General features: G+C 33.1%; 1 long non-coding RNA gene across 10 annotated transcripts; it reads left to right on the forward strand.

The window, feature by feature from the left end:
• Position 1: 1 nt before the first annotated feature.
• Positions 2-25,806, forward strand: LOC136412043 (uncharacterized). 10 transcript variants are annotated; one of them, XR_010752385.1, is made up of 12 exons: positions 2-149; positions 477-603; positions 2,275-2,403; positions 4,046-4,182; positions 8,301-8,466; positions 8,520-8,690; positions 8,743-8,944; positions 12,256-12,398; positions 18,628-21,236; positions 21,305-21,465; positions 21,518-21,723; positions 24,941-25,806. It is a non-coding gene; the product is annotated as an uncharacterized lncRNA (long non-coding RNA). The 10 variants fall into 10 exon arrangements; XR_010752387.1 differs by lacking the exon at positions 2,275-2,403; XR_010752386.1 differs by lacking the exons at positions 2-149; positions 477-603 and adding an exon at positions 1,815-1,958.

Here is a 25,806-nt window from a genome sequence, read left to right on the forward strand (position 1 = left end):
GAGAGTATTTCGTTTGTTTATTTTCATTAATTGAATTTAAAATTTTGTGTTTGTAATGAAAATATTATACCATTTAAAATTGAGAAACAAAAACAAAAGTGATGTCATCTCAGTTGATTGATGGAACATCTGTGGAATTAAGAATTAAGGTAAGAAAGAAAAGAAACCCATTGCCAAAGGAGTTTTTAATCATTCTCTATTTCCAATACCTATTCTAATCCTTACAGACCATACAAATTAGTAATAAATATCCCTTTTTTCTAATGCAATCAAAACTTATTTTTGGTACCGTCATAAAAAAGTTTTTTCATAAAGATCATTGTTTTGCCTCAACTTGTACTTGTCATTGCAGGTTATCTCCTGTGAGTTACAATATTAGTGGGATTCCAATACTCTTGTGTTTAATTAATGATATTTTGAATATTACATTCTTCATAGAAAGATACGTACTATAGCTGCTTGTCTCTTCTTTTCAGGACAAGGACTGCAGCCAAAGATATGAAATTGTGGTTCTACTTTGAATGCAGCGAAAAAGATTGTACCATATCTAGGAAAGTGCAAGTTGCCTGTTAGTGGAAGTATTCCTGACGGCGACAGAAAAAGGTAGGAATTTAAAATTTTTATGGTGTTAGATGTGAATGAGAGTCACCATGCAATTGATGAAAATAATCGTTATCAAAGAAATAATTTATATTCAAAATTGTATGAATATTACAACAGTGAGTTAATTTGAAAATGAACCACTTTTGATATTTCTGGGATTATAGAAAATGTGGTAATATACAAAAATAAATGGATTTTATTTTCAAGGGGGATGTTTTTTTGGGTTTTTTTAATTAAATTGAAAGTACTTTTTAGCAGGGGTGGAAAAAACCACTAAGATTTAAATTGGGAATTTTAAATGAGTAGCAAGGTTGAGTGATACCTAATTTGAAAGGTTTTTTGGGAAAAATGATAATTGTTAAACAAGAATAAAGTGAATTGTTTTTAAAGTTTGATATTTATAGAAGCTTTTACTTGAATTCTTTACATGTAGTTATAATTTTTCCAGGTAAGTTCACTTAAGGCTTGTTGTGAATTATTATATAGATGTCACGTTTAATTTATTTTTTAAATTTTTTGTAGTAAGACTTTAAAAGTGAATAGAATAATTACTTTTAAGAACGTTTCATATCAATATAGGTTCATAAACCTTTTGTTTTAAAGATATCGGGTGTGGAAAATTTTAGAAGAAATTTTAATTATTTTTCTTAACTTTCTTAAAATAAATTTACCTATGAACTATCAACGTTTTGTCGTAATTATTATTTAAGTGTTATGGATCAGGAATATGTAGTAATTTAAGATAGAAAATGAACTATATATTATTTTTAAGGAGATTCGGTAGGTATTAATATTTAATTTTTTAGATGATTTTAATATGTATATAAGATAAGAACACATAGTGCTAAGGTAATAATGATTTTTATCACGATACAAGAGTTAAGTGTATAAAATAGAATTGTAAATTTGGAATTGTTTGATGCGTACGTTATGTGAAATAATCGTGTCAAGACATTGGGTATTCATAGCAGGACCAATTAGGATTAAATGGTGGATGCGAAAGAAGAGAGATTTTTTATGTGTGGCGTCATCTGGGAACCTGGGTTGCAAGTTTCTTCTTTGTGCGATTTTACAGAATTCTTTTTGGTGTCTCTTTGCAGATTTCTTCTTCGTGTGTACTTGTAGATTTCTTGTTTGTGGTAATTTTCTGAACATCGTGCATGACAATAATGACATTTTTCAGTAATTGTATCCTGAGAGTTTTTTGTTTTTTTATTTATATTAAATGAAATGTAGAAATTAACTTAAAAGCGTGCGTTAAATGAAAATGTGGAATTTAAAATTGAAAAGCAAAATACAAAAGTGGTGTCATCTCAGTCGATCGACAGAATATCTGTAGAATTAGAAATTAGGAGGTAAGAAAGAAACAAACTCATTGTCAAAGGAGTTTTTAGTAATTCTCCACTTTCAATAACTATTGTATAATTTATAGATTAAATAAATTTCTCTTTTTTTCTAATGTAATGAAAACTTATTTTTGGTACCTTTATAAAAAAGTTTTTTCATAAAGATTATATTATTTTGACTCAACTTGTACTTATAGTTCGAGGTTATCTAGAGTGAGTTGCAAGATTGGTTAGATTCCAATGTTCTTGTATTTAATTAACGATATTGAATATTACATTGTTCGTGGAAATGTATGTACTATAGCCGACTGTATTTTCTTTTTAGGACAAGAACTTCAGCCAAAGGATATGAAATTGTGTGTGTGTCCACCCTGAATTCCGCGACAAAGATTGTGTCATCTTGAAAAGTGGGAGCTCTCTGTTAGTAGAAGTATTGCTGACGGGACAAAAAAAGGTAGGAATTTAAAATTTTTATGGTGCTAGATTTGAATGAGAGTTACTATGCAACGAAAGAAAATAATTGTTATCAAAGAAGTAATTTATATCGAAAATGAATTGAACGAGTATTACAACAGTATTAATTTGGAAACGAACCACTTTTGATATTTCTGGGATTATAGAAAATGTGTTAATATACAAAAATAAGAGGATTTTATTTTCAAGGGGGATGTTTTTCTTTGGGATTTTTTAATTAAATTGGAAGTACTTTTTAGTAGGGGTGAAAAAAACCACTAAGATTTAAAATGAGTAGCAAAGTTGAGTGATACCTAATTTGAAAGGTTTTTTGGGAAAAATGATAATTGTTAAATAAGAATAAAGTGAATTGTTTTTAAAGTTTGATATTTATAGAAGCTTTTACTTGAATTTCTTTACATGTAGTTATAATTTTTCCAGGTAAGTTCACTTAAGGCTTGTTTTGAATTATTATATAGATGTCACATTTAATTTGTTTTTTTACTTTTTTGTAGTAAGACTTTAAAAATGAATAGAATAATTACTTTTAAGAACGTTTCATACCAATATAGGTTCATAAACGTTTTGTTTTAAAGATATCGGGTGTGGAAAACTTTAGAAGAAATTTTAATTATTTTTCATACTTTCTTAAAATAAATTTACCTATGAAATATTAACGTTTTATCGTAATTATTATTTGAGTGTTATGGATCAGGAATATGTAGTAATTTAAGATAGAAAATAGACTATATATTATTTTTAAGGAGATTCGGTAGGTATTCATATTTAATTTTTTAGATGATTTTAATATGTATATAAGATAAGAACACATAGTGCAAAGGTACTAATGATTTTTATCACGATACAGGAGTTATGCGTATAAAATAGAATTGTAAATTTGGAATTGCTTAATGCATATGTTATGTGAAATAATTGCGTTAAGACAATGGGTATTCATAGCAGAACCAATTAGGATTAAATGGTGGATGCGAAGAAGAGATTTTTATGTGTGGCGCCATCTGGGAGTCTGCATTGCAAGTTTCTTCTTTGTGTGGTTTTGCAGATTTCTTCTTCGTGTAATCTTGTAGATTTCTTGTTTGTGGTAATTTTCTGCACATCGTGCATGACAATAATGACATTTTTTTATAATTGTACTGTAAGAGTTTTTCGTTTGTTTATTTATATCGAAATGTGGAAATTAACAAATTAACTTAAAAGCGTGCGTTTGAAAAGAAAATGTGGAATTTAAAATTGAAAAGCACAACAATAAAAGTGGTGTCATCTTAGTCGATCCATAGAATATCCGTGGAATTAGAAATTAAGAGGTAAGAAAGAGAAGAAACTAATTGTCAAAGGAGTTTTTAGTAATTGTCAACTTTCAATAACTATTGTAGTATTCGCAGATTAGATAAATTTGACTTTTTTCTAACGCAAGGAAAACTTATTTTGGGTACCGCCTTAAAGCAGCTTTTTGATAAAGATCATACTGTTATGATTCAACTTGTACTTGTAATTTGAGGTTGTCTAGTGTTGAGTTGCAAGATTGGTGAGATCCCAATATTCTTGTGTTTAACTAATGCTATTGAATATTATATTCTTCGTGTAAAACGTATGTACTATAGTTGCCTCTCTTTTCTTTTCAGGACAAGAACCGCAGCAAAAGGATGTGAAATTGTGTGTGCGTGTGTGTGTCCACTCGGAATGCAGTGAAATGATTGTGTCATCTCAGAAAGTGGAAACTGTTTGCTGGTGGAAGTATTGCTGATGGCGACAGAAAAAGGTAGGAATTTAAAATTTTTATGGTGTTAGATTTGAAGGAAAGTTACTATGCAACGAAAGAAAATAATTGTTATCAAAGAAGGAATTTATATCGAAAAGAATTGAACGAGTATTACAACAGTGTATTAATTTGGAAACGAACCACTTGATATTTCTGGGATTATAGAAAACGTGTTAATATACAAAAATAAGAGGATTTAATTTTCAAGGGGGACTTTCTTTTGGGGTTTTGTATTAATTAAATTGCAAGTCCTTTCTAGTAGGGATGGGAACAATCACTAAGATTTTAAATAGGTTGAGTGATATCTAATTTTTTTATATTTTTTTTTTCGTTTTATTGAAAGGTTTTGGGAAAAATGATGTTTAAACCGTAAAGAAACTTCGTTACTAAATGTTTTGGGAAAAATGATGTTTCCTTATTAAAGGTATTCAAGATAAATTGTTTATTAAGATGTTAATTATTCCAAAGGGCCTTTATTATTTGTTGAATAAGAATAAAGTTAATTGTTTTTAAACTTTGATATTTATGGAAGCTTTTACTTGAATTTGTTTGCAAGTAGTTGTAATTTTTGGAGGTAAGTTTGCTTAAGGTTTTTGTGATTTATCATACAGCTTTTACCTCGATTTGTTCTTTTGCTTTTTTGTAGCAAGACTTTAAGAGTGCATAGAATAATTACTTGGAAGAACATTTCATACCAACATAGGCTCGTAAACCTTTTGTTTTAAAGATATCGAGTGTGGAAAATTTTAGAAGAAATTTTAATTATTTTTCATAACTTTCTTAAAATAAATTTACCTATGAACTATCGACGTTTTGTCGTAATTATTATTTGAGTGTTATGGATCAGGAATATGTAGTAATTTAAGATAGAAAATAAACTATATATTATTTTTAAGGATATTCTGTATGTATTAATATTTAATTTTTTAGATGATTTTAATATGTATATAAGATAAGAACACATAGTGCAAAGGTACTAATGATTTTTATCACGATACAGGAGTTATTTGTATAAAATAGAATTGTAAATTTGGAATTGCTTAATGCATATGTTATGTGAAATAATGGCGTTAAGACAATGGGTATTCATAGCAGAACCAATTAGGATTAAATGGTGGATGCGAGAGAAGAGATTTTTATGTGTGGCGCCATCTGGGAGTCTGCGTTGCAAGTTTCTTCTTTGTGTGGTTTTGCAGATTTCTTTTTGGTGTGTTTTTGCAGATTTCTTCTTCGTGTAAACTTGTAGATTTCTTGTTTGTGGTAATTTTCTGCACATCGTGCATGACAATAATGACATTTTTTTATAATTGTACTGTAAGAGTTTTTCGTTTGTTTATTTATATCGAAATGTGGAAATTAACAAATTAACTTAAAAGCGTGCGTTTGAAAAGAAACTGTGGAATTTAAAATTGAAAAGCACAACAATAAAAGTGGTGTCATCTTAGTCGATCCATAGAATATCCGTGGAATTAGAAATTAAGAGGTAAGAAAGAAAAGAAACTCATTGTCAAAGGAGTTTTTAGTAATTGTCGACTTTCAATAACTATTGTAGTATTCGCAGATTAAATAAATTTGTCTTTTTTCTAACGCAAAGAAAACTTATTTTGGGTACCTCCGTAAAGCAGCTTTTTGATACAGATCATATTGTTTTAATTCAACTTGTACTTGTAATTTGAGGTTATCTAGTGTGAGTTGTAAGATTGATGAGATTTCAATGTTCTTGTGGTTAACTAAAGATATTGATTATTATATTTTTCGTAGAAACGTATGTACTATAGTTGCCTCTCTTTTCCTTTCAGGACAAGAATTACAGCCAAAGGATGTGAAATTGTGTGTGTGTATCCATCCCGAATGCAGTGAAATGATTGTGCCATCTTGGAAAGTGGAAACTGTGTGCTAGTGGAAGTATTGCAACGGCGACAGAAAAAGGTAGGAATTTAAAATTTTTATGGTGTTAGATTTGAAGGAGAGTTACTATGCAAGGAAAGAAAATAATTGTTATCAAAGAAGTAATTTATATCGAAAAGAATTGAACGAATATTACAACAGTGTATTAATTTGGAAACGAACCACTTGATATTTCTGGGATTATAGAAAAGGTGTTAATATACAAAAATAAGAGGATTTTATTTCCAAGGGGGGACTTTCTTTTGGGGTTTGGTATTAAATTGCAAATACTTTCTTGTAGGGATGGGAACAATCACTAAGATTTTAAATAGGTTCAGTGATATCTAATTTTTTTATTTATTTTTTTTCGTTTTATTGAAAGGTTTTGGGAAAAATGATGTTTAAACCGTAAAGAAACTTCGTTACTAAATGTTTTGGGAAAAATGATGTTTCCTTATTAAAGGTATTCAAGAAAAATTGTTTATTAAGATGTTAATTATTCCAAAGGGCTTTTATTATTTGTTGAATAAGAATAAAGTGAATTGTTTTTAAACTTTGATATTTATGGAAGCTTTTACTTGAATTTGTTTGCAAGGAGTTGTAATTTTTCCAGGTAAGTTTGCTTAAGGTTTTTGTGATTTATCATACAGCTTTTACCTCGATTTGTTCTTTTGCTTTTTTGTAGCAGGACTTTAAGAGTGCATAGAATAATTACTTGGAAGAACATTTCATACCAACATAGGCTCGTAAACGTTTGGTTTTGAAGATATCGGGTGTGGAAAATTTTAGAACAATGAGGTTATTTTCATAACGTTCTTAAATTAAAATTACCTATGTACTATTAAAGTTTTGTTACAAAAAGGTGGGCCACCGTATTTAGTATTCATGGTGTGATTTATTATTGCAAGTTCTAAAATTGAAGGAATTCTAACCTAGATGAGGATTCGCGTTTTTTTTTGCGACGTTGCCAGTTCCTCCCTTTTCTCCCAAAAGGAAAATGAATTCTTTAATTTTCATTTGATCTTTGAATTTCACGGTTAAATAGCACATTTAACAAATTCATTGCTCAGGGAAATTATTTATCATCCTATTTTAAATAGGAAAAACCATCCCCGAGGTGTTTCGGGCAGTAAACGTGTTAAAAAACACCTAATAAACCGAAGATGTATCAATTGTTACTATTGGGTCATGAATATTTGTATTTACTCGATTTAAATAGATCTTTTGACAATTATTATGAACATTTGGAAACAGAAACACGTGTAGTAAAGGATACCGAGGAAGGAATAGTAATAATTGATACATGATGGATTTATTAGTGGTTTTTTAACACATTTACTGTCCGAAACAACTCGGGGGTGATTTTGTCTAATGATGATGAATGAATTCCCGGTTTGGGGAAGGTGTGAAAATGATTTTGAGAGAAAAGGGGGAATTGGGAAATTTTTGCAGGGGAAACTGGGGATTTTGATCCAGGTTAGAATTTCTTACAATTTTAGGATTTCTTGCACAAGCCGGCAACACTGTACGGCACCGGGCCCAAAGAGGGCCCGGACGCGACGCAAAGTTACGTGGAGGCGATTGGCCTCCAGGTAACTTGGCGAGGAGTCGGCCAGTTTGGCCGACCCCTCTTTGGGGGTCTTCAACCTCGTTTTTCGGATTCGGCAGAACGACAACGTCGACATATCGGAGTCATCCCCTTAGAGAGCGGGGGAACGCGGGAATTATTCATGGGGCCAGCATGAATAAGGCCTTTGTTCCCGGCGCTCTCCGAAAAGATGGCGGCGACATGCGCCGCTGCCGTTAACTGGTCTCGAATCCCGAGTAGATGAAGACGGTGGGAATCGGCAAAAGCGCGAATGTCTATACGCTTGTTTCTTTGGAAGCGGTGGGTTTTTCGCGTGGCTCCATCTTTTAAGGGTTCGGAAAGGTAGTTAAAATGGTAAAAGACGAGAATGGGATAACCTCGTGGATCGTCAAGAGTGTCTGGAAAAAGTAAATGAAGATGGAAAATTTTGGAAGTTAATTATTAAAAAATAAAAGAATTGATTATCTACTGGATTCAAGATTAGAAGATTGCGATCTACAAATTTACAAAGTAAGAAGAAAGTAAAGAAATACTGGATTTTTCCATAAAATTTACTCTAACAGTGGAATTTGAAATGGTACCGTGGATGGGGAAATATTACAACAAAGAGGTAAATTAAAGATCTAAAAGCATACATTTCCAGGAAGCAAACGGAGGGACGTATTAAAAAAGGGAACACAGAAAGAATGGGTCTGGAACAAGTACCTTTTTGGTTAGGTTTACGAGTACGAGATTAGTAGTGAGGATTTTCAAGAGAAAACCTAAAAGGATGGACCGAACGTTTAACCTACACATTAGGAAGAAAGAAGGTCGGTTGCTCCTCAGATTTGATATAAATAAGATTAAACCATTAAGATTATAGAGGATTTCCTCGACAGATCAACAATGACCAAGGGTCCAGAGGTAGACACACTTAACTTTATCCAAAATTTGTAAGGAAAGTTGGATTATTGCTCATATTCTTCGATAGGAAAGACACATTTTTGAGTGGAGGACCGAAAAGAATCTAGGTTAAGAGCAAAAAGATACCAAGGTAGTACATTGTAGCTTTATCGAAGAATAGTGCTTTATTTATTTCTTCTTAGCGAAAAGGATATGATTTATAAGGGAAGGAAAGAGGGTGGTTACTTGGATACATGGAATTTTGAAAGACAAAAATAGGAAATTACAAGAACAGCAAAAGTGAAAATGATCGAAAAGCTGACTGGGGCCGAGTAAAGGGAAAAAGAAAGGCAGCCAAAGTATTTTTTCAGCAGGAAGGAGATATCGAGATTTGGAGGATTGCAAGTAAGTGGATTATTAGGAGAAAGCTTTTTGTCTTAAGAGGAATAGGAATTTCTTAGTTATTTTGATGCATCAGAAGGACATTTGATTAATTTAAAAGGAATTGTGTGAAAAATTGTACCATAACTTATGGATTATTTTGGAATTGAATATTTGAGAAAATAGAGTATTTAATTGGAGCACCGTACTACCGGAAAGGGTAATTTTATTTTGAATTTGTATGTGAGTATAGTAGGTAGGGTGTTTTATGGATATTTGGAAAATTCACCATTATAAGTATTATTTGTCTTATTGGAAATAATTTATTTAAAAGGTAAGAGACAACAGAAGGTATTACACATTGAAGATTAAAATTGATTTATGTAGAAATGGTGAAAATATATTGTTACATTAGTAGATATTGTAGGAAATTAAATTGTGATTATTATTTAAGTGTTATATGTAAGGAGGATGTAGTAATTTAAGATAGAAAATTAACTGTGTATATTATTTTTTAAGGAGAAAAATTAGATAGATTTCTGTAAGTATTGATATTTAATTTTTTAGAAGATTTTAATACTTATATAAGGTAAGAAGAAATAGTGTAAAGGTACTAATGATTTTTGTCACAATATAGGAATTATGTGCATAAAATAGAATTGTAGATGTATATGTTATGTGAAGTAATTCTGTGAAAATATTAGGTATTCATAGTAAGTAAAGGTAGGGATATAGTACAGAATTTCTTAGGGTATTTTTCTTTTGAGGGAGTGGATAAAAGATACGGAGGGGAGGTAGATGGAAAAATGTACGAGAAACATGCATATAGAATGTAAAACTTTAAAGAGGAGGAGAGATTTAAATACTAAAATAGGACTTTATTTATTATATGGAGGGATAATATAGACATGTAAGAAGAATGGGAAGGAAAGCAAATAGTTGCATAAAAGAATAGAGAAATTTGTTAGTAGATTATTTGTTAACAGCAAAGATTATTCCTCCTGGATTTCGAGGATAAGACTAAGAAAGAACATTTATTTTAGAGAGAAGTAAGAAGAGCTTTCAGAAGGAACAAATGAGCATGCATATTAAAATTAACGATATTAATGAAGGTATTAGGTAACTTATGGAAAACTTGTTTGGAAGGATAGAATAAGGAAAGTTACATTATTATATTTTATTAGTGTTAGTATGTAGTCATTGCCAACTAGGAGCTTCCTAAAATTGTAGAGGAACTTTAGGGCTTAGAAAAGCCATTCGGGCGATTTTTCTCGGAAGATCTTTGGAAAAACACCGTTTTTTCAGGATAACTTGGGGATTCTTGTACAAAATGGTGAACGAGATTTATTCACTGGAACCGTGAAGTTAGGAAAAGTAATTACAGGAAAAAACCGAAATTGTGAGGTCTAAGTGGAATTAGGGACGACGAATTTGGAAGGTTTAGCGATTTGGTGTTTTTGGAAATTTCTAAGCAGCTCAGGAAGGGCTGAAAAAAGACTTGGAAGAAAAAGCATTGGACAAGTCAAGTGAGAAGTAGAGATTGCACGGGGGTACAGTATTCATTGGAGAAGATATAAGAGAGAAGGTGGAAAACAAGATTGGTTTATTTTGAGAAGGGTTTGAACAAGTGGAATCGTGTGTAAAATAAAGGGATGAATTTGGACGATATGGCAAATGAGGTTTTCTTAAGAAAATATTAAAAGGAAGATGGATTATAGAACGTCATAGATTTGAAAGATTTTTAAAGAAATTATTTTAATTGTTTCTAAATTAACATTATGTATGATAATTTTTTATAGTGTTGTTTACGTATAAGTAGGATATTTATTAGTTTTAACTTTTGTAATTGTAAACTAAGGTAAAAGAGATAATAGGATGCTCCACATAATTTGCACACAAGTGGGCCAAGTGTGCAAATTATTGGGATAACATTAACCTGGCACCAACAGGTACTATCACGGTTCTAAAGGATTTATTAGAACTGGGAATTTGCTAGTCTGCTTTTTCGTATTTTTACTACATTTTATGATTGATTAATATTTTATATTTTGTTTCCTACAGTAGTAGATTCTTTATGTAGTGTACATACTGTGCTGGTGAGATATAATTTGTATTATTTCAGAATTTTATTAGTGCTTTAGTCTTGTGTGAAATAGACTGTTAGGACGTAGGTTCTATTTTAATTGTACAGGGTATAGGGAAATAACTTTGTCAAATTTAACCGACGATCGAGAACATTATTTGGAACGAAGAGTTCTTTTGAACAGGAAAGAGAAACGTTTGTAAATTGACGAATTATTATTTAGAATTAGAAAATTAGAATGGCTAACCCGAACTAACCAGGATTAAAATAGGAAGTAGGAAGGTAGCAAAGTTATTTCCCTAACACTGTATATTATACTGTATATTTACGGCGGGTGCGTGTAATCCTCGGCGAGTTGTGGGATTGACGAAGCTAGAAACGTAACGTTGCTTTTGTATTTAATGAGAAAGTAAAGCAAATAGGGAAATTACCGTGATATTTGAGGAGATTTAATTTTTGGACGTCGTCGTAAAGAAGGGAACTATTAAACTGAGTCATTTAAAATGGCCATTCGAAGTTGAATCATTAGTAGAGTCAGCTGTGGAATTTTACACGAGAGAAATAGAAGATGAAAAGTAGGTCGCAGCGGGATCGTACGAATTTGAACGACAGGGCAGAGTGAGGTTATATTGCTTTATTTATTACTACTTTTAACTTTGAAGATTTCGATTAAACATTTAAGCTATTTTTTAAGAAAAGAGGTCGAATTGTTTAAAAAATGAACAATAATTGTCGAAAATGTCGTCCATTCACTTGAACGTACAAGTTTACCAGAACTTTGATACTTTTGAAGACAGTGTCGAAATTTCTGTGGTGATAATTGGTCACTGCCCAAATTCGTGCTTTGAGACTTTGATTACGTGTACTTACGGGGTAAAAGTGTTATTTTATAAAACTGGGAACAAGAAGCAACCCAGAGGTGTGATGTGCGGGGGCCAAGGTGGGTAGATATGCTTAGTGCACGAACTTATTAAACGATCGATTGAATTCTGGAAGGTAAACTAAGGTTATAAGAGCTGTGGTTATATTATGTTGAACATAATCGTGTGGTAATTTGTCTAAAATGTGAAGCAGCCTTTTGATAAAGATGTGATTGTTTTGAGTCAACCGGTACTTGTACTATGAGGTTATTTAATGTGAGTTGCAAAGATGAGATGCAAAGATTCCAACGTTTTGGTGTTTAACTAAGGATATTGAATATTATATTTTTCGGGGAAACGTATGTACTATAGCTGCCTCTCTTTTTTTTCAGGACAAGAACTGCAGCCAAAGGATGTGAAATTGTGTGTGTGTGTCTGTGTCTGTGTTCATCCCAAATGCAGTGAAATGATTGTGCCATCTCCGAAAGTGGAAGCTGTTTGCTGGTGGAAGTATTGCTGACGGCGACAGAAAAAGGTAGGAATTTAAAATTTTTATGCTGCTAGATTTGAGGGAGTGTTACTATGCAAAGGAAGAATATAATTGTTATCAAAGAAAAAATTTATATTGAAAACGAATCGAAATAGTATTACAACAGTGAGTTAATTTGAGAACGAATCACATTTGATATTTCTGGGATTATAGAAAAAGTGTAAATATACAAAAATAAGGGGATTTTATTTTCAAGGGGGACATTCTTTTGGAGTTTTTTTTATTAAATTGCAAGTACTTTCTAGTACGAAGGGAAAGAACCAGTAAGAATAAAATTGAGAATTTTAAATAGGTAGCAAGATTGAGTGATACCTAATTTGAAAGGTTTTTGTTTTTAAATTTTTTTGGTTTTCTGGAAAGGTTTTGGGAAAATTGAAGTTTAAGCTGTAAAGAAGTTTCGTTAAGAAAGGTTTTTGGAAAAAATGATGTTTAAACCTTAAAGAATCTTCGTTACTAAATGTTTTGGGAAAAAGGATGTTTCCTTATTAAAGGTATCAAAGAAAAATTGTTTATTAAGAGGTTAATTATTCCAAAGGGTCTTTATTATTTGTCGAATAAGAATAAAGTGAATTGTTTTTAAACTTTGATATTTATCGAAGCTTTTACTTGAATTTGCTTGCATGCAGTTATAATTTTTGCAGGTAAGTTTGCTTAAGGTTTTTGTGATTTATGAAACAGCTTTTACCTCGATTTGTTCTTTTGCTTTTTTGTAGTAAGACTTTAAGAGTACATAGAATAATTACTTGGAAGAACATTTCAAACCAACATAGGCTCCTAAACGTTTTGTTTTGAAGATATCAGGTGTGGAAAATTTTAGAACAATGAGGTTATTTTCATAACGTTCTTAAATTAAAATGACCTATGTACTATTAACGTTTTGTTACAAAAAGGTGGGCCAGTGTATTTAGTATTTCATGGTGTGTTTTATTATTGCAAGTTCTAAAATTGAAGGAATTCTAACCTAGATGAAGATTCGCGGTTTTTTTTGCAACGTTGCCAGTTCCTCCCTTTTCTCCGAAAACGAAAATGGATTATTTAATTTTCATTTTATCTTTGAATTTGACGGTTAAATAACACATTTAACAAATTGATTGCTCAGGGAAATTAATTATCATCCTATTTTAAATAGGAAAAACCATCCCCGAGGTGTTTCGGGCAGTAAACGTATTAAAAAACACCTAAGAAACCGAAGATGTATCAATTATTACTATTAGGTCATGAGTATTTGCATTTATTCGATTTAAATGGTTGTTTTAATAATTATTATGAAAATTTGGAAACAAAAACACGTGTAGTAAAGGATACCGAGGAAGGAATGGTAATAATTGATACATGATTGATTTATTAGTGGTTTTTTAACACATTGACATGACTGCCCGAAACAATTCGGGGGTGATTTTGTCTAATTGAGATATGATGATGAGTGAATTCCCGGTTTGGGGAAGGTGTGAAAATGATTTTGAGAGAAAAGGGGGAATTGGGAACTGTTGGCAGGGGAAACTGGGGATTTTGATCCGGGTTAGAATTTCTTAAATTTTTAGGATTTCTTGCACAAGCCGGCAACACTGTACGGCACCGGGCCCAAAGAGGGCCCGGACAAAGTGACGGACGCGACGCAAAGTTACGTGGAGGCGATTGGCCTCCAGGTAACTTGGCGAGGAGTCGGCCAGTTTGGCCGACCCCTCTTTGGGGGTCTTCAACCTCGTTTTTCGGATTCGGCAGAACGACAACGTCGACATATCGGAGTCATCCCCTTAGAGAACGGGGGAACGCGGGAATTATTCATGGGGCCAGCATGAATAAGGCCTTTGTTCCCGGCGCTCTCCGAAAAGATGGCGGCGACATGCGCCGCTGCCGTTAACTGGTCTCGAATCCCGAGTAGATGAAGACGGTGGGAATCGGCAAAAGCGCGAATGTCTATACACTTGTTTCTTTGGAAGCGGTGGGTTTTTCGCGTGGCTCCATCTTTTAAGGGTTCGGAAAGGTAGTTAAAACGGTAAAAGACGAGAATGGGATAACCTCTCAGATCGTCACGAGTATTCCGAAAAAGTAAATAAAGATGTAAAATTTTGGAAGTTAATTATTAAAAAATAAAAGAATTGATTATCTACGGGATTCAAGATTAGAAGATTGCGATCCACAAATTTACAAAGTAAGAAGAAAGTAAAGAAATACTGGATTTTTCCATAAAATTTACTCTAACAGTGGAATTTGAAATGGTACCGTGGATGGGAAAATATTACAACAAAAAGGTAAATCAAGGACTTAAAAGCATACATTTCCAGAAAGCAAACAGAGGGAGTTATTAAAAAACAGAACACAGAAAGAAATGGTCTGGAACAAGTAACTTTTTGGTTAGGTTTACGAGCAGGAGATTAGTAGTGAGGGTCCTCAAAGGAAAACCTAAGAGGATAGATGGAAAGTTTAACCTAGATATTAGAAAGAAAGAAGGTGGGTTGCTCCACAGATTTGATATAAATAAGATACACCATTAAGATTATAGTGGATTTCCTCGACAGATCAACAATGACGAAGGAGCCAGAGGTAGACACACTTAACTTTATCCAAAATTTATACGGAAAGTTGTATTATTGCCCATATTCATGGATAGGAAAGAAACATTTTTGAGTGGAGGACCGAAAAGAATCTAGGTTAAGAGCAAAAAGATACCAAGGTAGTACTTTGTAGCTTTATCGAAGAATAGTGCTTTATTTATTTCTTCTTAGCGAAAAGGATATGATTTATAAGGGAAGGAAAGAGAGTCGTTACTTGGATACATGGAAATTTGAAAGACAAAAATTGGAAATTACAAGAAGAGCAAAAGTGAAAATGATCGAAAAAGCTGACTGGGGCCGAGTAAAGGGAAAAAGAAAGGCAGCCAAAGTATTTTTTCACAAGGAAGGAGAAATACGAGATTTGGAGGATTGCAAGTAAGTGGATTATTAGGAGATTGCTTTTTGTCTTAAGAGGAATAGGAATTTCCCAGTTATTTTGATGCATCAGAAGGAAATTTGATTAATTTAAAAGGAATTGTGTGAAAAATTGTCCCACAACTTATGGATTATTTTGGAATTGAATATTTGGAAAAATAGAGTGTTTAATTAGAGCACCGTACTACCGTAAAGGGTAATTTTATTTTGAATTTGTATGTCAGTACAGGAGGTAGGGTGCTTCATGGATATTTGGAAAATTCACCATTATAAGTATTATTTGACATAATTTGTTTAAAAGGTGAGATAACAGGTGTTATTATAAATTGAAAATTAGAATTTATTTGTATACACATAGTGAAAGTATATTATTTTTGAATTAGTAAATAATTGTGAATTACATTATGATTATTATTTAAGTGTTAAGGATAGAAAGTAAACTGGATATATTATTTTTTATAGGAAAAAACTAGGTACATTTTTGTAAGTGTTGATATTTAATTTTTTAGATGATTTGAATATTTATAGAAGATAGGAAATGATAGTGGTAAGGTACTAATAATTTTTGTGAGGATATAGAAATTATGTGTATAAACTCGAATTGTAAATTTGAAATTGTAAATGTATATGCTAAGTGAAGTAATTGTATTAAAATATTAGGTATTCATAGTAAGTAAAGGTAGGGACATAGTACTGGATTTCTTAGGGTATTTTTCTTTTGAGGGAGTGGAAAAATGTACGAGAAACATGCATACAGAACGTAAAACTTCAAAGAAACTGGATAGGATAGCAATTAGGTGTGAAGGGTGGATGCGAAAGAAGAGTAGGGATTTAAACGTAAGAATAGGACTTTATTTATTATATGGAAGGATAATACGAGCATTTGTAAGAAAAATGGGAATGAATGAGAAAGAATGTATATTAGAAAAGTAGAATTTGCCATCAGATCATTTATGTATTTATAGTTCATAAGAAAGTAAAGATTATTACTTTTGAATTGTAACAGTAGAGGTGAGGAAGAATTTATGTATATTTTAGAGGTAAATAAGAGGAGCTTTTAGAAGGAACAAATGAACACGTACATTAAAATTAGAGATAATTTATGGAAAACCTATTTGGAATGATAGAATAAGGGAAGTTATTACTTTATTATATTTTATTAGTATTAGTAAGTAGTGATTGTGAACTGGGAGCTTCTTAAAATTCCAGAAGAGCTTTTGCAGGAGCTAGAAAAGCTATTTGGGCAATTTTTCCTGGAAGATCTTTGGAAAAACACTGTTTTTTCAGGATAACTTGGGGAGTTTTGGACAAAATGGTGAACGGGATGTATTGACTGAAATTGTGGAGTCAGGAAAATTGACTATGGGAAAAAACCGAGATTGTGGAGTCCTAAAAGGGGTCTAACTGGAACTTGGGATGATTAATTTAGAGGATTTAGGGATTCGGTGCTTTTAAAAATTTGTAAGAAGTTCAGGAAGGAAGGGAAATGGTCAGTGGAGATAAGATTTTTTCCTGAAAGAGGAGAACTGGAAAAAGACTTGGAGGAAAAAAGCATTAGGCAAGTGAAGCGAGAAGTAGAGATTGGAGTACGAAGGTGCAGTAGTCATTGTATAAGACACGAGAGAAAAGACAACTAACAAGATTGGTTTATTTCGAGGAGAGTGGGGAAAGTGATAGGATGAATTTGAACGATAAGGGGAAAGAGGTCTTCTTAAGAAGACATTAAAAGGAAGATGGATTATAGAACATTAGAGATTTTAAGGATTTTTAAAGAAATTGTCTTAATTATTTCTAAATTAGAAAACTATTTAGGGATAAGTAGGATATTTATTAGTTTTTAACTTTTGTAATTGTAAACTAAGGTAAAAGAGATAATAGGATGCTCCACATAATTTGCACACAAGTGGGCCAAGTGTGCAAATTATTGGGGTAACATTAAACTGGCACTAGCAGGTATTTTCACGGTTCTAAAGGGTTTATTAGAACTGGGAAAGTTGCGACGGTAGAGACAAAAACAGGTGGCGAATTTGCTAGTTTGTGTTTCTATTCTTTTTTTATATATTTGCTTTTGAAGAAACACGGAAAAGTATTTTATATTTGTGCGTTTTACACATTATCTTTAAATTGAAGAATTTTTCACGAGTGCTGTAGTCTTTCGTTAGAGAGACTATCATTTTATTTTAATTATACATCGTGTCGGGGAAATAACTTCGGAATAGGAAAGAGGAAGAAGATTCGTAAACGTAACTATTTTGATTTCTTTGGAAAAAGAGAGACACATTTGAAGAATTGGCAATGTGTCTTTTAGTTTGTTTCATTTGGATACTTCTTTAGAAAAGGAGAAATCAAAGTAGGAAAGTTATTTCCCTAACACTCCGTACAATTAGGATAAGTGGGTGTCATCGTTAGTTACTTGTGAAGGACGACGAAATTAATATTAAATTGCAACATTGCTTTTATAAGCAAGGAGACGAGGAAGTAACGAAAAGAAAGAGGACGGGATGATTCCCGCGCATTTTCGGAAGTTATCGTACCGAGGGAACCATCAGAACCGACATCTGCACCGAAAATTGACGTTCGAAGTTTGCACGAGAGAAACGGAAGACGAAAAGTAGGTCGCGAGGAACGCATCGCGTAGCTCGACCATTTTCTGTCAAAAAGAACTTTTTGACAGAGCGGAGAGAGGTTACGTCGCCATATTTACTTTGTATTTCGAAGAAGTTAAGGCGTATGACTAATTTTTAACAAAATTAGTCTAATCGTTCGACAAATGAACAATAATTGTAGAAAATGTCGTCCATTCACTTGAACGTACAAATTTACCAGAACTCCGATACTTTCGAAGACATCGCGGAGAACCGGTGGGGTGATAACTGCACACTGCTCAAATTCGTCCTTTGAGACTTTGATTAGGTGTGCTTACGGTGTAAAAGTGTTATTTTATAAAACTGGGAACAAGAAGCAACCCACCCAGGGGCGCCAGGCGTGAGGGCCGAGGTGGGTAAATATGCTCGGTACTGGAACTTAGCAAAGGAATGACTACATTCTCGAAGACAAACTAAGGTTATTCGAGCTGTGGATGAAGGAATTTGTCTAACAAGTAAAGCAGCTTTTTGATAAAGATTTAATTGTTTTGAGTCAAACGGTACTCGTATTCTGAGGTCATGTAGTGTGATTTGCCAAGATGAAATGTAAAGATTCCAAAGTTCTCCTGTTTAAGGATATTGAATATTAAATTCTTCGTGGAAACTTAAGTGCTACAGTAGCCTCTCTTTTCCTTCCAGGACAAGAACTGCAGCCAAAGGATGTGAAATTGTGTGTGTGTGTGTGTGTCTACCTCGAATGCAGCGATAAAGATGGTGTGATCTGGGAAAGTGCAAGGTGTCCAGTAAAGAAAGTATTCCCGAAGGCAACAGAAAAGGTAGGAATTTAAAATTTTTATTGTGTCAGATTTGAGGGTTAAGCAGTTGAAGAAAATAATATTGAAAAGAATTGGAAAGAGTATTCTAACAGGGTGTTAATATGAAAACGAACCACCTCTGATATTTCTGGGGTTATAGGAAAAGTGTAAATATACAAAAATAAGTGGATTTTATTTTCAAAAGGACTTTCTTTTGGGGTTTTGTATTAAATTGCAAGTACTTTTTAGCAGAGGTGGAAACAACCACTAAGATTTTAAATAGGTGAAGTGATACCTAATTTTTTAAAGAATTTTTTGTCTTTTTATTAAAAGTTTTGGGGAGAAATGATATTTAAACAGTAAAGAAGTTTCGTTACTAAATGTTTTAGGAAAATTGATGTTTAAACAGTAAAGAAGTTTCGTTAAGAAAGGTTTTTGGGAAAAATGATATCTAAAGAGTAAAGAAGCTTCGTTACTAAATGTTTTGGGAAAAAGATGTTTTCTTATTAAGGGTATCCAAGAAAAATTGTTTATTAAGATGTTAATTATTCCAAAGGGCCTTTATTATTTGTGGAATAAGAATAAAGTGAATTGTTTTTAAAGTTTGATATTTATCGAAGCTTTCACTCGAATTTGGTTGCATGCAGTTATAATTTTTGCAGGTAAGTTTGCTTAAGGTTTTTGTGATTTATGATACAGCTTTTACCTCGATTTGTTTTTTTGCTTTTTTGTAGCAGGACTTTAAGAGTACATAGAATAATTACTTGGAAGAACATTTCAAACCAACATAGGCTCGTAAACGTTTTGTTTTGAAGATATCGGGTGTGGAAAATTTTAGAACAATGAGGTTATTTTCATAACGTTCTTAAATTAAAATTACCTAAGTACGCTTAAAGTTTTGTTACAAAAAAGTGGGCCACAGTATTTAGCTTAGTATTGCATGGATGTGTTTTTATTATTGCAAGTTCTAAAATTGAAGGAATTCTAACCTAGATGAGGATTCGCGGTTTTTTTTGCGACGTTGCCAGTTCCTCCCTTTTCTCCCAAAACGAAAATGAACGATTTAATTTTCATTTGATCTTTGAATTTCACGGTTAAATAGCACATTTAACAAATTAATTGCTCAGGGAAATTATTTATCATCCTATTTTAAATAGGAAAAACCATCCCCGATGTGTTTCGGGCAGTAAACGTGTTAAAAAACACCTAATAAACCGAAGATGTATCAATTGTTACTATTGGGTCATGAATATTTGTATTTACTCGATTTAAATAGATCTTTTGACAATTATTATGAAAATTTCGAAACAGAAACACGTGTAGTAAAGGATACCGATGAAGGAACGGTAATAATTGATACGTGATCGATTTATTAGTGGTTTTTTAACACATTTACTGCCCGAAACAACTCGGGGGTGGTTTTGTCTAATTGAGATATGATCGAATGTGCTATTTCACCGTGAATTTGGGGAAGGTTTGAAAAACATGATTTTTTATTTTGAGAGAAAAGGGGGGAATTGGGAACTGTTGGCAGAGGAAACTGGGGATTTTGATCCGGGTTAGAATTTCTTAAAATTTTAGGATTTCTTGCACAAGCCGGCAACACTGTACGACACCGGGCCCAAAGAGGGCCCGGCAAAGTGACAGACGCGACGCAAAGTTACGTGGAGGCGATTGGCCTCCAGGTAACCTGGCGAGGAGTCGGCCACTTTGGACCGACCCCTCTTTGGGGGTCTTCACCCTCGTTTTTCGGATTCGGCAGAACGACACCGTCGAGAACACATCGGAGCCATCCCCTAGAAAGCGGGGGAACGCGGGAATCTTTCATGGGGCCAGCATGAAAGATGCCTTAGTTCCCGGCACTTTCCGATAAGATGGCGGCGACATGCGTCGTTGCCGTTAACTGGTCTCGAATCCCGAGTAGATGAAGACGGTGGGAATCGGCAAAAACGCGAATGTCTATACACTTGTTTCTTTGGAAGCGGTGGGTTTTTCGCGTGGCTCCATCTTTTAAGGGTTCGGAAAGGAAGTTAAAACGGTAAAAGACGAGAACGGGATAACCTCTCGGATCGTCACGAGTATTCCGAAAAAGTAAATAAAGATTGAAAATTTTGGACGTTAATTTATTAAAAAATAAAAGAATCGATGATCTACGGGATTCAAGATGAGAAGATTGGGATCCAGAAATTTACAGAGTAAGAAAAAGTAAAGAAATACCGGAATTTTGGATAATATTTACTGGAACAGTGGAATTCGAAATGGGATCGTGGATGGAGAAATATTACAACAAAGAGGTAAATTAAGGATCTAAAAGCATAAATTTCCAGGAAGCAAACGGAGGGGCTCATCGAAAAACAGAACACAGAAAGAAAGGGTCTGGAGCAAATACCTTTTAGGTTAGGTTTACGAGCACCAGATTAGTAGTGAGGTTCTTCAACAGAAAACCCAGCAGGAAGGATCGAACATTTAACCTACAAATTAGGAAGAAAGAAGGTGGGTTGCCCCACAGTTTTGACATAAAATGATGGAACCATTAAGATCATAGTGGATTTCCTCGACAGATCACCAATGACGGAGGGGCCAGAGATATAGACAAGGAACTTTACCAAAAACTTGTATCGAAAGTTGGATTATTGCCCAAATTCAAGGATAGGAAGGATAGATTTTTCACCGGAGTAGTCGGATTCAAAAGAACTTAAGTTAAGGGCAAAAAGATAGCAAGGTAGTACTTTGTAGTTTTATCGAAGGACAGTGGTTTATTTATTTCCTCTTAGCAAAAAGAATAAGATTTATAAGGGAAGGAAAGAGGAAGCTCACCAGATGGATACATGGAACTTTGGCAAGAGAGAAGTAGGAAATTACGAGAACAGCAAAAGTGAAAATGATCGAAGAAGCTGACTGGGGCCCAGGAAAGGGAAAAAGATAAGGGCCAAAGTATTTTTTCACAAGGAAGGAGATTTTGAGATTTGGAGGATTGCAAGTAAGTGGAACATTACGAGATTGCTTTCTTATGTTAAGAAGAATAGGAATTTGCTTGTAGTTAATAAGTAATTTGTGAGTTTAATTTTGAAAGTTAATTAAGAATTTTCTAGTGTCTAGTGATGTATCAGAAAGATATTTGATTAATTTAAAAGGAAATGTGTGAAAAATTGTACCATAACTTATGGATTGTGGATGGACTTGTGGAATTGTAATTTGAGAAAGTAGAGTATTTAATTGGGGCACCATATTACTGTAAAGGGTGATTTTATTTGGAACTTGTAACTTAGCAAAGTAGATAGGGTGTTTGATTGATATTTGGAAGTGTAAGGTGAAAGATTCACCATTATAAGTATTATTAGAAATAATTGAGGATTAGATTTTATTTATATAAACATAGGAAAAGTATATTATTTTTAAATTAGTAGATATTGTAGGAATTGTGAATTACATTGTGATTATTATTTAAGTGTTAGGGATAAAGATGTAGTACTTTAGAATAGAAAGTAAATTGGATGTATTATTTTTTATAGGAAAAACTAGGTACATGATTTGTAATTGTTTAGAAGATTTGAATATTTATATAAGATAGGAAAGCATAGTGTAAAGGTACTGATGATTTTTGTGAAGGTACAGGAATTATGTATTTGAAATTGTCGATGCATATGTTAGGTGAAGTAATTCTGTTAAGATATTAGGGGTATTCATAGTAAGTTTAAGTAGGGACATAGGATAGGACTTTTTAGGGAATTTTTCTTTTGAGGGAGGGAATGTAGGTGGAAAAATGTAACAGAAACATGCACATAGAATGCAAAACTGGAGAGAAATTGGAAAAGATAGGAATTAGAAGTAAATGGTGGGTGCGAAAGAAGAGGAGGGATTTAAACATAAGAATAGGACTTTATTTATTATATGGAAGGATAACTTGAGCATATGTAAGAAAAGTGGGAAGGAATGTATATTGGAAAAGTAGAATTTGCCAGTAGGTCATTTGTAGTTAATAAGAAAGTAAAGATTATTTCTTGTGAATTTCAAGGATAAGAGTAAGAAAGTACATGTATTTCAGAGGGAAGTAATTAGAGCTTTTAGAAGGAACATGTAAATTAAAATTAGTGATATTTATAAGGGTATTAGGTAACTTGTGAGAAACACGTTTGGAGGGATAGAATAAGGGAAGTTGCATTATTATATTTAATTAGTGTTAGTATGTAGTCATTAGATATGTGTCAACTAGGAGGTTCCTAAAATTGTAGAGGAACTTTAGGGCGTAGAAAAGCCATTTGAGGAATTTTTCCCGGAGGATATTTGGAAAAAAGTCTGTTTTTAAGCAATACTTGGGGATCCTTGGACAAAATGGTGAACGAAATTTATTCACCGAAATTGTGAGGTTTTAGAAAGGATGTAACCGGAACTAAGGAAGACGAACTTGGGAGATTTAGCGAAGGGGAAAATTTGAAAAAGGCTTAGGAAGGGCCGGAACTGGTGAAGGGAGATAAGATTTATTCTGAAAGATGAGGAAAACTGGAAAAAGACTTGGAAGAAAAAAGCATTTCCAGCAGTGGACAAGTCAAGTGAGAAGTAGAGATTGGAGCACTGTGGTGCAGTATTCATTGGAGAAGAGAAGAGAAGAGATAAGAAAAAAGGTGGAAAACACGATCGGTTTATTTTGAGGAGGGTTTGAATATAGTGGGCAAAGTGATAAGATGAATTTAAACGATATAGCGAATAAGGTCTTCTTAAGAAAGCATTGAAAGGAAGATGAATTTGAACGATTTCTAAAGAAATGGTCTTAATTGTTTTTAAAGTAAGATGTTATGTATATAGGATTATTTTTGTGAATGTAACATTAATAGAGAATAAAAGGGAAGAGGAGGGTAGGCTGAAGGGGCCTTTTTAGGATGCCCCACATAATTTGCACACAAGTGGGCCACGTGTGCAAATTATTGAGGTAACACTTAACTGGCACTACTAGTAGGTACTTTTACGGTTCTAAAGGATTTATTAGAACTGGGAAAGTTAAGAAAAAGAGAGGTAGGGAATTGCTCGTTTGCTCGTTTACTTTTCCAAATTTGTACTACATTTTATGATTGATTAGTATTTTATACTGCGTTTCCTATAGTAGTAGATTCTTTGTGTAGTTCACGTACTGTGTGGGTGAGATATAACTTGTATTATTTTAGAAATTTATTAGTGCTTTAGTCTTGTGTGAAATAGACTGTTAGGACGTAGGTTCTATTTGAATTGTACAGGGTATAGGGAAATAACTTTGTCAAATTTAACCGACGATCGAGAACATTATTTGGAACGAAGAGTTCTTTTAAACAGGAAAGAGAAACGTTTGTAAATTGAGGAATTATTATTTAGAATTAGAAAATTAGAACGGCTAACCGGAACTAACCACGATTAAAATAGGTAGTAGAAAAGTAGCAAAGTTATTTCCCCAACACTGTACATTTACTGTACGTGTATAATTCTTGGCGGGTTTCGATTGACGAATTTTAGGTTAGCATTAGCAGTCAGCCGTGGTAATTTACACGAGAGAAATAGAAGATGAGAAGTAAGTCGCAATTCGATCATGCGATTTGGAATGACAGAGTAGAGTGAGGTTATATTAATTTATTTATTACTATTTTTAAGTTTGAAGATTTCGATTGAAAATTTAGGCAATTTTTTAAGAAAAGAAGTGTAATTGTTTAAAACATTGATAATAATTGTGGTAAACGCGGTCCACTCATTTGAAAGTTGAAGTTTACCAGAACTTTGATACTTTTGAAGACATTGTCGAGAACTTGTGTGGGGTGATAATTGCACACTGCCCCAATTCGTTCCTTGGGGCTTTGATTAAGTGTGTCGATTGTCTCGGAAGTAATTTTTGAAAACTGGGGACAAGAAGTAACCCACTGGTGTAAATTGGAATTGGTCGAAGGATTCCACATAACATTCTCGAAGATGAACTGAGGTTATACGAGCCATGGCTCCATCACCTCGGACATAACCCCATCGTACTTTGTCAGGGTGTGCGGATGGAGGTATTTGTGGAACAAGTAAAGGTGTTTTTGGAAGTATTTGAGGATTATTTGTATTTTAGATTTGCATAGTTTGAGAATTTGCACATTCCGAGGTATGAAAGTAGGTATTATGACTGAGGAGGGATGGATTCGAAAGATTATTATGTGGTGTCTCATGGGACTAGGTGCAATGAATTGTCATTGTTTCAGATTCCGAAGGATGAAGTACTTGGAACACTTGCATTTTGTGATGGGTGCCACAAGATAAGTCGAGGGGACAATGTCTTCAAGAAAGCATTGAAGGTTTGAAGCTGCTTAATTAATTTTGTGAGAAAACAGATGAAATGCATAGAGCAACTGAGAAAGGAAAAGGGAGAAATGGAAGGAACCAATGGTAGGTAAGTGATAGAAATAAGAAGTAGTGATAGGTGGAGGGATTTGAGAAGAAGAGTATTTTGTGAGGAACGAAAAGTGAATTGTACTTTTTCCTCTAAATTTGAGAGTCGAGTAGATGTGTAATTGGTACTCGAGCAGTACAGTTTGTGATATTGTGTGGTTCTTTAGCATTGCTCATGACTCGTGTAACAAGAAATGGTGGATTCTTTTGAATTGTAAAAGGGGTTAAGGGATAAATAAATGGAAAGATTTGAAAGTACATTGAAGGGTATTAGTTTCTTAATGAATTTTTGAGAGAAACATATGAATTTAGTAAAAGTGCAACGAAACTTTTCGTTCCTAGATAGGAAATGAGTGTGTTTTCGATTTAATGATTATGAAAAGTGTTATTTTTGATAAAAGATGAAATTTAAAATTGAGACAACTAATTTTCTATGGTTTATGTATTATTTAACTGATTTTTGATAACATTTCTGTTTGTATTCTACTAACTGGATATTATATTTATTAAATTTGTGACTCTTTTTGTATTACTTTTGATGACTCGAAAGAGTACTTGTCGAGGTGATACATTGGAGTGGTGGTATATTTGGTAACTGTATATTATTTATTATTATTATTATTATTATTATTATTTTTTAAGAAGCTTTTAGAACTAAAAGAAGGGTGTTTCTTCTGAC

The sequence above is a fragment of the Euwallacea similis genome, chromosome 11 (genome assembly GCF_039881205.1).
Source record: "Euwallacea similis isolate ESF13 chromosome 11, ESF131.1, whole genome shotgun sequence".
In the NCBI taxonomy this organism is placed as follows: Eukaryota; Metazoa; Arthropoda; class Insecta; order Coleoptera; family Curculionidae; genus Euwallacea; species Euwallacea similis.